This window comes from Numenius arquata, chromosome 12, assembly GCF_964106895.1.
Source record: "Numenius arquata chromosome 12, bNumArq3.hap1.1, whole genome shotgun sequence".
Taxonomy (NCBI): domain Eukaryota; kingdom Metazoa; phylum Chordata; class Aves; order Charadriiformes; family Scolopacidae; genus Numenius; species Numenius arquata.
This window is the reverse complement of record NC_133587.1, coordinates 29,897,426-29,911,287: the sequence shown is the minus strand read 5'-3', so window position 1 is coordinate 29,911,287 and position 13,862 is coordinate 29,897,426. Positions and strand designations below refer to the sequence as shown.

At 40.9% G+C, this 13,862-nt stretch overlaps 1 protein-coding gene across 3 annotated transcripts in view; it reads left to right on the top strand.

Moving 5' to 3' along the window:
* The window catches only part of NRP1 (neuropilin 1), a 114,933-nt gene that overhangs the window by 66,526 nt on the left and 34,545 nt on the right, over positions 1-13,862 (top strand). The window lies entirely within an intron of this gene.

Sequence of the window (13,862 nt, the reverse complement as noted above, 5' to 3'; positions counted from 1 at the left end):
CTGGGAACCTCTGCTATCATCAATCCTCATAATGGTGTGGGTTTTCAAACCTGCAAGGAGCAACACCTTCTGGGTACTTTTACTGCAGAATCTGTATGTTTTCTATCAAAATGTTTCTTCTAATGCATACAACACAAATCTTTGCACTCCCACAAAGCTGCATGGTAGTTTCTGGGTGGCACGATTATTCTATCATCCTGTAACACTGAGCGAGACCTCCAGCTTGCCTAGAAAGCAAAGTATGTTTGTTAATAACACAGGATCTTCAGTTCATATTATGGCTGGGGTACAAAACCATAAATCCAGCATTACAAATCCTAGTATCAGTTCAAAACTTTGCAGCCATAAACCAAAAAGCACTACTCTGGTATAAACACACTCTGCCAGTTCAAATTTGTTCAAAAAAGGTTAACAGGAGGTTAACATAAATAGACATTATACTCTGGATTGGGTATTATCTGTCATTCTGCAGCTGACATAAGGCCGTATACTAAGATAAACTCCCTATTGTGTGTCCTGGCTAACATGACATAAATGGCTAATCCAGTCCAAATTTGTGCTGCAGGGTTTCTGAGCAGGGCACGGATCTGGTATCACATGGAAATGGCTGGAGTCAGAGGTTGGCACAGGGACCAGGTCTGGTCACTCCCTCTGGGCTCTGCCCGCCCGTCTCCACCTCATCCCCCATCCATCCCTTTGGCACCTATGACTCTTGCAGAGCAATTCTTGAGACTGGTTATCCCTGGGGATATCAGCTGATCTGGTGCAAAATTCTCCCTCTGCATCTTGCAGCATTTAGGGATCTGGAGAAAGGCCAGAGAGAGGTAAGAATAAGCCTCTCAAAAAGCAACCTGGGAGATCCCCCTCGCCTCCACTGATTGAAATATCAGTTGTTTATTTAACACTAACTCTCCTGTTCAAGGAAAATATACTTCCATTGATTTAAAACACTTCTATGTATACACTGCTTCTCCAGAATGAGAGGGACCTCTGAGGTGGAATTTTCCTTCAGCATTTATCTTCATTCCTTTACATTTGCAGTAACCTACATTCTTCATTATTTGCTCCTTTGTAAGTGAAACCCAGAAGCATGCATCGCTGATGTGAACTGGTATATAGATTAGTACAGATTTATTCCTGTAGCACTTCTGAAAATAATTGCAGTTCATCATTTGGTGTCTCGACCTTTCATCTGTGTCATAGCTTATTTCCTTATCAGGTATTCCCTTAAAAATATAGTCAGTATTTATATATGCTGCTGCACAGCACATTTGTTTCTTTAACAGGTTTATTCTTACATCAGGCAGCTGTTTAGGTTGACTTTACCGAGCAAGCTTATCTAAATATTTCACATGAAAGCTCAAGGAAGTGCAAGTCAACAATGCCTGTTATTTTTATTCTTATTATTTGTGTTTCTTTTGGAGCTTGATATTGTAGTGAAGTGCATCATATTACTGCACAGAATAACATGAAACCTGGGAAACCTCAGCCTCCCGGTTCTCCTAGCCTTTGAAGGACTGCCGGAGAGCTGAAGTTCAGAGGCTTTGTGGCAGGGCTTGCCCATCATTAGGGAGCACACTGACATGAAAGCACAAAAACTGTCAGTCCTTTGTCTTCTCTACCACTTTAGAATACAAGTCATGTATTTGGTTCATGACATTTTACAGTTCATAACTGCACTCCAGAAATTACAAAAAGTAGAGTTATCTTTGTGTGGAAAAGTGTTACAGTTATCTTACAGTCTTAGCATACTTTGGACATGGGCAAAGAATGACAAAAGAATATTCCTTTCTGGAAATCACAGCCAGTACAGACTGTGACACAGCGCAGAACTGGGGTTAATTGACCCAGCAGGATACATTCATACCTTTATTTACTGTGACATGCGAATAAATGGTAGAGTTTCACAAAGGCAAGTACTGAAATTAGACAAGAGGGAGAGGGAGAAATAAAAGGGCCTTACAAAGTATGAAGGTTTTTTTGATTATTCAAAGTGCTTTAAGAGCTATTTTAGTACCAGAAAGTTCCCAGCCATAGATTTATCACTCTGGGGAGGCTGAAGGGATGCTCAGAAAACTGTGCAAAGCCATTGGCAGCCTTATTGCTCCAGAAATGCAGGTGCAAAATGCAGTTTAGAAGAAAATTCTCTCTACCTCCCTCTGACATGTTTCAACATCAGCCCTAATACAGAGGGGAGTCCTGCGTGGCTTCAAGCAATCCTGTGTGCAACATATGGAGGAGCAGCAGAAGTAGAGCCCCTCCAAGCCTCCGCTACCAGCCTAATCATTATAATAGTTTCAGTTCTTTCAGGAGATCCATTATGCCGAGATCTGAGTAGTTTGTATATAACACTGTAATTACCTATGCATCTACTTCCCAGTCCAGCCCTACGTCCCCTCAACGGCTGCAAGACAGATGGCCCTTTAGAGCTGAGATAGCGAATTAAAAATGTGTCCAGCAAAAGCACTGATTCAGCATCTACTAAAATAATTTTGTAAATTTATCTCACTTTCACTAGTTGGCTCCAGGAGGGAAAGAAATTAAAACCTTTAAATATATTTTTAAACTAAATACCGCAGATGTGGTTTTTTTTAAATCACAACATCTTTCTCTTCTACTTTCTTTCACAGAAATTAAAGCCACTTAAAAAACTCCGTTCAAAATTATTCTTTTTTTTTTTTTTTTTCACCAGGTTCACATGTTTGGCTTGACTCAAAACATTTGTTATTGTTTGCTGGTTTTAAAAACTGCCATCGAGCCAAAAAATCAGTTGTTTGTGCCATTCTGCTTGGTAGGGGAGATCTCTCCCAGATGGCTTGCAGGCCCCGTGGGGGCTGAGCAGCCTTGCCCACCCAGCTACCAGGCACTGCAACACATCTGCTCCACCACAGCCAGGACTTGCTGCAGATGGGAAGGAAGGTATCTCAAAAGGAGATTTTTCTGAGTCCAGCAGAAATAAATTAATCTACAAGACTAGGCAGGTGTCAAACTGCGGGTGAGGTAGAGCTCAAGGCTAGGAGTTAAGTGACTAAGGGTAGTGGCTAGAAACACAGGGTAGGAATGCACAGCTGAGGCAAGTTATAATAAGCAGAGCTGTTACTGAGCTAAAGGTCTCTGTTCTCACGGGGCCGACCCTCAGTTGGAGATGATAGGTGTGCTGCTGAGTGCTTTGCAGAGACGATAGTGCATTTTTATTCACTCTTTCCACACCTGCACAGTAGTATGAAGCTGAAGAGTTCATGAGTCCTACGGGCCCTTCCCCATCCCAGCATCCATGCTCCAGATTTTCTGTTGCTGAGCTATTATTTGCCTCCCCTATCCTTGTGTCATCCTGCTTTTCTGTCCCAGTTTAATTCTGTTCCACCCATTAGGTGACATTTTCACAGCAGTAGCAAAATAGGTAAAGTGGAAGGATAAATGAGATTTCTTCCAAGTGGTAAATATCTGCCCTTCAGAAAGCAATTTGTCTTCTTCCCACAGAAAAAAAAAAAAAAAAAAAAGGTATATTTCGACAGGCAAGTACTTCCATTTTTGCTTTACCACTAATGTTCTCATTCAAGACTTTAAAAAACTCATTAAAATGGCATCCGAACAAACTTCATAGCTGTCTGATAAACAAAACCTACAAGCAGAGAAAACACAGTTGGCCAAAGAGTAAGCTGAGGTTTGGTTCCTCTGTATTCAGGAACAACCGGCTTCTCATCAGTGAAGCACTGTTTACACGTAACTTCCACCAACCAGCTGTACCTCCATAGTCTGCTCCTTCTCTTCGTTGCAGCTTCCTGGGTTGAACACTTGGGGCCAAATTAATTTCTGGTGTGGATTCTCTGAAGCTGCTGAAAAGATTGATTTGTCTTATCACATATAATACCAGGGTGTATTTTAACTGGTCATATTTAGGTTATAGATTATTGTACTGTAGACTAAGGCAGCTTTCAGCCTTAATACAGACAGGAGCAGGCTCCTCTATTGCAAATCCTATTTAATTCAAGCTGTGGGCTGAAGGGCTGACATAGCACACAATAATTTTAAAATGCGCTTATCAGGCCATAAAAATTAACTGTCCATAGGAGTGTTCTCCCCTTTCATGATATTCTTAACTAAGAAAACACATCCTGTGTTTATTTTAAAATTTCACACCACTTAAAAATCAATAGCTTTGCTCTTTACATAGCTGGAGATAGAGCAACTTTTAGAGAGCCCAGGTGGAGCTACACAAACCAGGCACCATTCTTTAGTCAAGAAAACCCTGGAAATGTAACCCTCATGACTGCAGTTTGAGCAGGCTTTGCTGAGAGAAGGGCAGAGCTGGAGTGCAGCCAGTCTCACTGGTTTGATTTAGCACCAGGGGGCAAGTTGTCTCGGTAGTCACTAGCCTGCACCATGCCTTCTACTGTCCCCCTTCCTCCTCCGTCATGGGACAAAAGCATCAGTCTCAGCAGCATGTCTTCCAAATCACAGCCTCAAAAGCATTTCTATGCGTGCATTTCTTCAGAGCTATGAGGGACACACCAAGGAAAAAGCAAAGGGGTCTTTGCATGTGTAGTCTTTGCCTCTCATTTTTCACGATACACTTACAGTACCCTCACAACACCATCTAACTGCAGCTACTTGACATTTTTCTAGAAGGTAGCAGAAACTCATATTTTAAAAAGGCAGCGACTTGCTTGGTGACCCAGTAGTAAATTAAAATCATCATACACAATGTGTATGAAATAGAAAATCGAATTTTGGTGCAACAAAACTGACAGTTCCATTTAACAGAGAATAAATGAATGCAGACTCCTGTGGATGACTGACTGATTTAAAGAGACTTTGACGATTTTCCAAGATGAGAAAGATGATCACAAGAAAATACATATATTTCTATATGACACAGGTTATACACCTATTCCAATTGCCAGTGAAATTAGGTTTAAAAAAGTATCAAATATTAGACACTGGCAGTTTTTCCCCATTTTATTGATATTTTTTATAGAAAACCCAAAGCCTGAACTTTCAAAAATATCTAAGTGTAACAAATTCCAGTAATTTCAGTGGAACTCTCTCCGAACACAGTGATTGCACAGTCAGATCTATCTACACCATCAAGGTGTGCTGTCTGAGACAGCAAAGGTTTAATCCTGCATATTATATCATACCCTCACCGGCTTCCTACCCAATTAGCGTCGGTATGCTGCGAAACAGGAAGAAGCAGAGGTATTTCTGTGTGTTTACGCATGTGTAATATTGTACTTACATTCAAAATACCAAAATGTATTATGAATCAAGGCTTGCTGCCTGTACCCTCTGATTCCTACAGGACAGCAGGTGGCAAAAAAATGTTACATAAGAACTTTATAGGCAAAATTCAGTGTTTTCTATCCAAAGCCCAGTTATTCACATGTGAAGCAGTCTGACAGAGAAGCTTTGGATTACTTGTTTCCCATTTGTGCATTAGTTGCTCAGTACACTTGGGGGGGAAAAAAAGTCCTACAATTATGTCCTTCTCTCAGAAAAGAGTGGTTCTGCAAGTATTGCTATAGAGTTTCCTTTTTCTATAGTTTCTAATCCAAACTGGGGAAGGTTACATTCAAACTGCACTAAATAGTTGTCTTCATTCCAGATCAGAGGATTAAGCTCAGGTTTAAAATTAAATGTAAATTACAAATAAGTATTCAGAAAACGTTAATTAAAAGTATTACGTTCCTGACTCATTTATGGCTCAGCAAGGGTTCCTAAGTATCTTAGCTGGAGAAAGGGGCCATTCACATTCTTCCTTTTTTGACCAAGTCATTGTACATGTCTTAGGTTATCCATTTGCAAGTTAATGTAGTGCCAAAGCAAAGGTTTTCATTTTAAAGAAGTAATATTTCACAGCAAGATATGCTCCTGCAAGATGTAAAACAATCTTTTTCTAAAGCACTGGGAGTTAATCAGCCTTTCTCTTCATTGCTACAGGGAGGGTTCGAATGGCATAAGATGCTGATTACTTAGATCCCGGAGTCTATAGAAATCCCAATACGATTACATTCTCCTCCCTTTGTTATCAGAGTTTATTGTGTCTTCGTGTTCAGGTTTTAAGTAGTTTCCAAGTAAAAAAATAAATTAAGAAGAAAGTATTTTCTGAGTCTTCTGAATAGCAATCGTGTTACGTCAGAGCACTACATGAATGCGTAAGGTGGAGCTTGCAAATGAATAGCAGAAGGATCGTTCCCTATCACTGCATGTGCACTGGATGCATTTCATACAACACAGCACACCCATTTCAGGGGAGCATTGCATTGCCCTTGCTTTTAAACCAAGCTCCTTCAAAGACTCACACTAAAAATATCACGCAGCGCTAATGTGTACCAGTGGCAATGCTTCTCCCGGCCCACTCGCAGCATTTCTTTTTCACATTTGATCTTTATAGTTTCCATACTGGAGTGATTTGGTTTGCTGAATCCTGGAAATGTCTCAAGTTGAAATGCTAGTGTATTAACCTGCTGTACTGAGTCTCTTTTGTTTCTCTTTACCAGAGTGCTGCTTGCCAATTTTTACAACTACAGCAGATTTTACTATTCAAACAGAACCAGATGGAACACCAGTTCAAAGAACATGTCAGAATTAAATATTTCTTTTTTAATTAGTTGCTTCTGATTTATGCAAAAAAAAATTAACATAAGAGTGGGAGAATGTGCCATGAATCCAGATGCAACACAGCCCACACAAGCATTATCTTTTCTCTGTCAGAGACACAGAGGCCTTTTCTTTCATTTTTTCTTCTCTTTTCTTTTTTTTCTTTTGTTTCTGGATTTAATTTTTCTTACACTTTCTGCATCTTTTCCTTCTCGAACCAGCTGCATAATGATGACTGAAGTTCTCTTATGCTCGTCAGTCATACTTTTTCATCATTATCTTAAATTTTCTCTTGTAGAAATTGGTTGATCTGCCTCTAAAAAAAATACTGTACTCGATACTGCAATGCCAGCATTGGTATCTCAGTGTGATAGCATCCTTTGAGTCTATTCTTTGTATTCAGTTGGGGAAATCTTTACACATGTTTTTTCTGCTGCAGAAAAAGATTCGGGTAGAGGGTGAAGATTGTGAGGAATATTTCAACTGCTAAAGAAAGTTCACGTCCTTTTTGCTGCCAAGCATTCCTATTTCTTTGGCATGAATGTTTGCTCATCTTCTCTTTCATGCTTCCCCATTTTTGCCAAGTCACATAACCATTAGTTCAGTAAAGCACATGGACTAAGGACAGTTGTTAGGCACAGACTAGAAGTTGAGCGTGTAATTAGCTGCTTTCTCTTCTGGGGCTTTCGGGATGTTGCTGTCAAGGTCAATGAGAAAGACTTCAGTGACTCAGGAGAGTTCTTACTAACAGCAATATTTTCTCATCACTTTCTTCATGGACCTGCCACAAATATCACTGAGAATTTTGCACAAAGATCTGAGATAGTTTACAGCCTTAACTATTTTCACTTAAATCCAGGATGAATATTTACACTGTCATTAATCGAGGACTTATGCTCTTGTAATGACTTCTCTTTTCAAGGAGGAAGACTTTTGGAAGTAATTTTCAAACCAAATTAATGAAACTATTTTTAGAATTTCTACTACAGCCTGTGCCATTTTTACTTAGCATTATATTCTTCTTTACTTAAAGCTCAATAAAAGAATGAAGTGAGAGTTATATATACATCATGGGAGAGCGTGATTGGTCAAATCAACAGCAACACCTAATAAAAAAGATCAACTCTTGCTTAATTAAATATTTGACAGAAAAACAGTGAAGCGTCACAACAGTTAATCTGACCCAGAGCACTGTATGCTATCTAGGGAAATGACACAGTTCTCTAAAAATATTTACTTTGGTATGTTGTGTCAAGTGATGGATTATACAGCTTTTCAAGCCACAAGAGATGCCCACAACAAAAAGCTTCCTGTTGTTAATCAGACTCCAGCACTTTGTCCTTTATTTTCTCAGGCTGTTGAACAGACCTACAGTAGGAGTGTTAAAAGCTGGTAAAACTGCTCCCTTGCTACAGCTCCCTCAATGACTGTGTTTTATTTAGCAAGGCAGATTTTCATTCTGAAAATAAGGTCTTCCATACTATGACATGGTTATGTATGACGACAGGAAGCAGCAATATTCATTTCAAGTCATGCATGTTGTATGTTGTTCCTTACCCAGCCGTTTGCTAAGATTTGCTACATGATATATTGTGCACAGCTAGATGTTATTCTTTTTCCCTTGCCTCAACTGGTCTCTAATAAAATGCACGTGCCACCCCTTGCATATCTATGTCTTAAAAATGTGTCACCCACCCACAATTTTTTGGAGACAGTAAGACAGCAATAAAAATATTTTTCCTGGATGCTAAAAGATATTGCAGAATAAATAGAGAGGAAGTAATTCATATGTAGAAACAGCTAGCATCTTGCAATATGCTTTCACAGGGAAGAAATTGATTTTAGAAGTAGGAACAACTGGGGTTTTTTTACATGAACATTTCTCTCCTGGAAAAAAATACACACTTGAGATGTTCCTCATTTCTTGTAAGTTAGGAGCCAATTCCTATAGGCAAGTCCGCTCCCAGTCTTGTACTTACCAATAAAGGCGGTCACATTGCAACACAGGCAATTATCAAAGGCCGTGGGTTTAGATAAGGCCCTAAGGCATCATTTTCCAGAAGAGATATGCTTTTTAATCTGAATGAAAGTGAAAAAAAAAAAATTGAAACAAGAGAACTAGAAACGTACTTCAGTTAGTCAAAGCTGAAACTCTGGTCATGGAAATGAAATGTCAAGATTTCAGGTTTGGAGGCAGCTGCCTGTCTCGGATCACAGCCGTACAGCCTGTAATAACTTACCAAATCACTTGCATCCTCTAAAATAAATACCAGATGTTTGTTTATCATATGTGCAGAAAGTTAAATGTCAAATAATTACAGGGAAATGCATTTGATGTTCATCTTCAAAAGTACTGTATTTCATCACCAGCTCTCTCCACAGTTCATTTTAACGTGAAACACAAGTTCTTGAAACAAAAAAGCACAAGATGCCCAAAACAAAAAGCTAGTTGTTACAGATTTGTATTACTATCTCAGCTGGAGGAGACTAGATCTGAGAAAAACGGCTTACCTCTGGTCATGTTAACACTTGTTGGAGACCTCTGTGGAGAGGACATGCTAAGCTGACTGGAAATTACATAGGCAGTTGGACTCTATAAGCATAAGCCTCCAAAAAGCATGTGAACTATTGACAACTGGATTGAGAACTGGCTATGTGACAAGACCCAGAGGGTAATGGTTAATGGAACAGGTTCAAGCTGGAGGCCTGTAACCAGTGGTGTCCCCCAGGGGTCAATACTCGGTCCAGTCCTGTTCAACATATTCATCAGTGACCTGGACGAGGGGACAGAGTGTATCCTCAGCAAGTTTGCTGGTGATACCAAGTTGGGTGGGGTGGCTGACACCCTGGAGGCCGTGCTGCCATCCAGAGAGACCTGGACAGGCTGGAGAGCTGGGCAAGGAAGAACCTCATGAGGTTCAACAGGGAAAAGTGTAAGGTGCTACACCTGGGCAAGAAGAATGTCAGACACCAATACAGGTTAGGGTTGGACCTGCTGGAGCCAAGCTCCGAAGAGAAAGATCTGGGAGTCCTGGTAGACAGCAAAATGACAATGAGCAAGCAATGTGCTCTTGTGGCCAGGAAGGCCAACGGAATCCTGGGCTGCATAGGGAAGAGTGTGGCTAGTAGGTCAAGGGAAGTCATTCTCCCCCTCTACTCTGCACTGGCGAGGCCACAACTGGAGTATTGCATCCAGTTCTGGGCTCCCCAGTTCAAGAGGGATAGGGAACTACTGGAAAGAGTCCAGTGAAGGGCAAAAAAGATGATTAAGGGATTGGAGCATCTCCCTTATGAAGAAAGGCTGAGAGAGCTGGGACTCTTTAGTCTGGAGAAGGCTGAGGGGAGACCTTATTAATGCCTATAAGTATCTCAAGGGTGGGTTGAAGGAGGAGGGAGCCAGACTCTTTTCAGTGGTTCCCAGTGACAGGACGAGGGGCAACGGGCACAAGTTGGAACATAGGAGGTTCCACTCGAACATGAGAAAGAATTTCTTCACGGTGAGGGTGACAGAGCCCTGGAACAGGCTGCCCAGGGAGGTTGTGGAGTCCCCTTCTTTGGAGATTTTCAAGACCCGCCTGGATGCAGTCCTGAGTAGCATTCTCTAAGCAATCCTGCTTCAGCAGGGGAGTTGGACTAGATGATCTATATGGTCCCTTCCAACTCTAAAAAAATTCAGTGAAATTCAGTGAAACTACTCTCTGTACTGTACTAGAGCTGCTGTCCTTTGCAACAGTTCCTCTGGACAGTATTGTACAGAAGAGTTGTGTCTTCACACACAGCTGCATTTGGTACCTTCAGGTTCCAATTGCCAATAGCAGTTGATATGGTTGAACGTCAACTCTGAGCAGTTCCTGTGTCATTGAGAATGTGTATTTTATACACAATTTTGCATTTTACAGAAGGTAAACTTTCAAAAAAAATTGGAAAAAAAAATACATCACAAACTGATTAATGAAGGTGAGCTTAACAGCCCCTTAAGATGTGTCATACAGTTTCCGAGGTAGTCTTCTACATAATTTATTTCTATCACCATTTAGAGCTTGATTTACAAATGTACTTAGGCATCACAGAGGGGTGCTCAGTGTTGCAATTCTGTTTGTACACACCTGGAGAGGAGCAGTTCCTCTCCAGAGGCCACTGCAGAGAACTGTCAAAGGGAGGGAAATGCCTTAAGCTCTACTCCTCTCCTGGACCTCTGCGCTGACACAGAGTTAATGCTAAAAACTCCAACCCTTCCGCTTCTCTACTGCTTAGCACCACCTTTCTTGTGTGCACTGTTCCCTTCTCACAAAACACTGATGGAGAAAGGTTATTCTTTTTTCCTGTATCAGCTTGTGAGCAAACACCTCGTGGCATGTGGCAGGTCAGGGGTTACAGCTTGTTTTTGCAAGGGGTTTAAAGCCGTGGCACGCAGCTGAACACTTGAGCCATCAGCCTCCTGGGCTCCAGGAGAGGACTGCTGTTGACATAGTTCCAGTTTTCAAGAAGCAGGTAAAGATTTGCTGATCCGGAGAGAGCACATCTATGTGAAGAGATGTTCTCCCTAACAAGAAGAGATGCCTCCCTCCTCCTGTACTGTATTACACAGTTACTGGAGCCAGGAGCGCTAATGACGTTGCTTCTTCCCTACCTATAAGCAATAAATTAGATGTCTTCTCAGAGTCTCTCACTCTCCCAGTGAGCTGCTAACTTCTGGCAGGAGAATTTCTGCCTGCCTTTTGGATTCTGCCGGGTTTTAGCCATGAAGGTAAATGTCTATATCCTCTATGTGTTTAAGACTTAGTTCTGGGCAGTGGGGTAGATGCTTGTAGGATATTCAGTGCCTCAGGAGTTAAGAGGATATATTGAATACCAGCCAGCATTTGGGATCTAGCAAAATTTGGGGGCCTGAAGTTCTTTGATGGGACAAGCCCGAGTTGCCTGAGTGGTCAGTGACTGATAGCTGTAATTGTTAGCACAGGCATCAACTAATCAAATCTTCCCCTAAACCCCCTATGTTAAATTTTAACTTAGCTTCAAATACTTAGAACTCTTGTAATAGGCCATTGCTTGACTTCATTCACAATGAAGTACTTACTGTATATTAAAAAGCCCCTACTAGAATCATTTCAAATCAGTTGGAACAGTACAGGCTTGGGACCCTAATCATTTCAAAACTGAAGAGCTGTTTCAAATTGTAAGAGAAGCAGATCATTTAAATAACTTAGCTCTGCACTCCCTCAGACTTCCAGATTTTCAAGTGCACTTCAGCCTGGAAGTGAATGTGGTATTGGACATAACTCAGTGCAGCACACTTTACAATCAGCAGAGTACAGTTTGGAGAGCATTTGAAGTTAAGCTGAGATTGCTCAGCGCAATGATGCCCAGATTCCCCCATTAACTTTCAGATTGCAACAATCTAACATCTGAGACTCTCCAGTTACTTTAAATCACTTGATTGTTTTTGTAAGGCAGTGCTGGGATTTTTTTTTTTTTCCAAGACTGAATTTTTTTTTATCATGACAAAACAAAATGTTGCAGTATTTCACCCCTAAAGACAAGGGTTAAAATGTTACATATGGGCTTTACCAGCCTTAAAAACTGAGGCAGGGGCTTTGCCCTGAAAGCTAGTTCTATCTGTCACACACAAGGCTGCTATTCTTGTGTTGGAAGACTTCAAAATGCCTTGCCTATGACATGGGCATTGAGAGAGCAGCCAGTCTGTCCTCAATAACACTTCCTTCAGCCTTTTGAGAGAGAATGCAGAGCGTGTTGATTTAACCGCTCCAGCGCCTTTGGATATATGACATACATCCAGGAAAAAGGATGCCTGTGGGACACAAGGGACGTATATTCTGCATCCTGTGTACTTTGGAAATAATGAAAAAGCCTGAGACATTCATGGGACATTCACTTAAGAAGGGTTAATTCAACCTATTATTATCCTACTAAAGTCTGCACAACTGAAGTTTAGGGGAATAAATTACTCTGAATAATATTTTGTGAATAGTGTCACTTTATATTGAAACTAAATGGTTTGCTCTAGAAAATAAAGAGAAGGTTCTACTGCACAGAAAAAGGATGATGAATTTGATTTCAATTGTTTTCTTGTTATGGATAAAGAAAGGCTAGAAGGAAATGGCAGGTGTTCCAACCAGCCTGGCTGTGAGAAAGTTTTGTGCCGAGTTTCAGACATTTGGCAGCTGGACTCGTGCACCACAACAAAGGTTTCTTTTGCCAGCAGAACTGACTTGAGTAGCCACACTCCTGCACTGTACATCATCCTCCCAACTATGCCAATACATCTTCTGTGATGCCACGTGATGAACTAGATGAGGAAGCAAATCTGGATGACAAATAAATAATGGGCGAGGGGAAGGTTAATATGAATCACTTGTCCATTTGGTTACAACATCTCTTCATAAGAGAGGGAGAAAGGGAGAGAATGAGTGTAGAAGACAGAAGGGCTCTAACATGCATTCATGTGGACACCATACCGTTCGTTTCCCCAGCAAGTTCAAAATGTCATTATTTTCTGATGATTGAAGTTTACTATATTTGACAATTGGAACAGAGTTATTGCACTTGTCCTAATGTTTCTTTCTGTTTTCTTCAAATACGTCATATGGTACAAGCAACTCATTTGCCTTTTTCTCAATAGAAATCACACAGTGATTCATAATTATCTTGTGACTAACTAATACACCATGGGATTCTATTCTCCTCTCCTGTTTGCAAGTGATGAGCTCCTGGGTTTTTGCAGAATTCTTGTCATCATTCCCTATGTGCACAACTTTGATATTGTACTATTAAATTTCATCCCATTTCTAATACTGCAGTCCTCAGGGTCACTCAGTTCTCACTGCATGTCTCTCCTCTGTATTGACAATGCCTTGCAGCTTTGTGTCCTTAGCGAATTTCATTAGAATCTGTGCAAGGTAGTTCATGAAAGTATTAAGTAACATTGTTCACCAGACTGGTCCTTGAGGACAGTAACTTCTAGTAACTTCTCTGCAGTCTGGTGGTTCCCACTCCCACTGATGGGGTCTCTGGTTCCTCCCTCGTAGAGGAGAGAGAATTCTCTGGCATGTGAATAGCCCTTCTGGCTGATTAGGCACACGTTCCCATCTCCTGTGATGACACTGTTTACAAAAGAGGAGATTATGGCTATGTTATTATCACCAATATGTTGCAATTTCCTTTATATAAAATCCTTATTAACTTTGCAAAACATGGAGGGAGTGAAGGGGGTGTCACTTCTGCATTACTGTCATGCTCTGAAC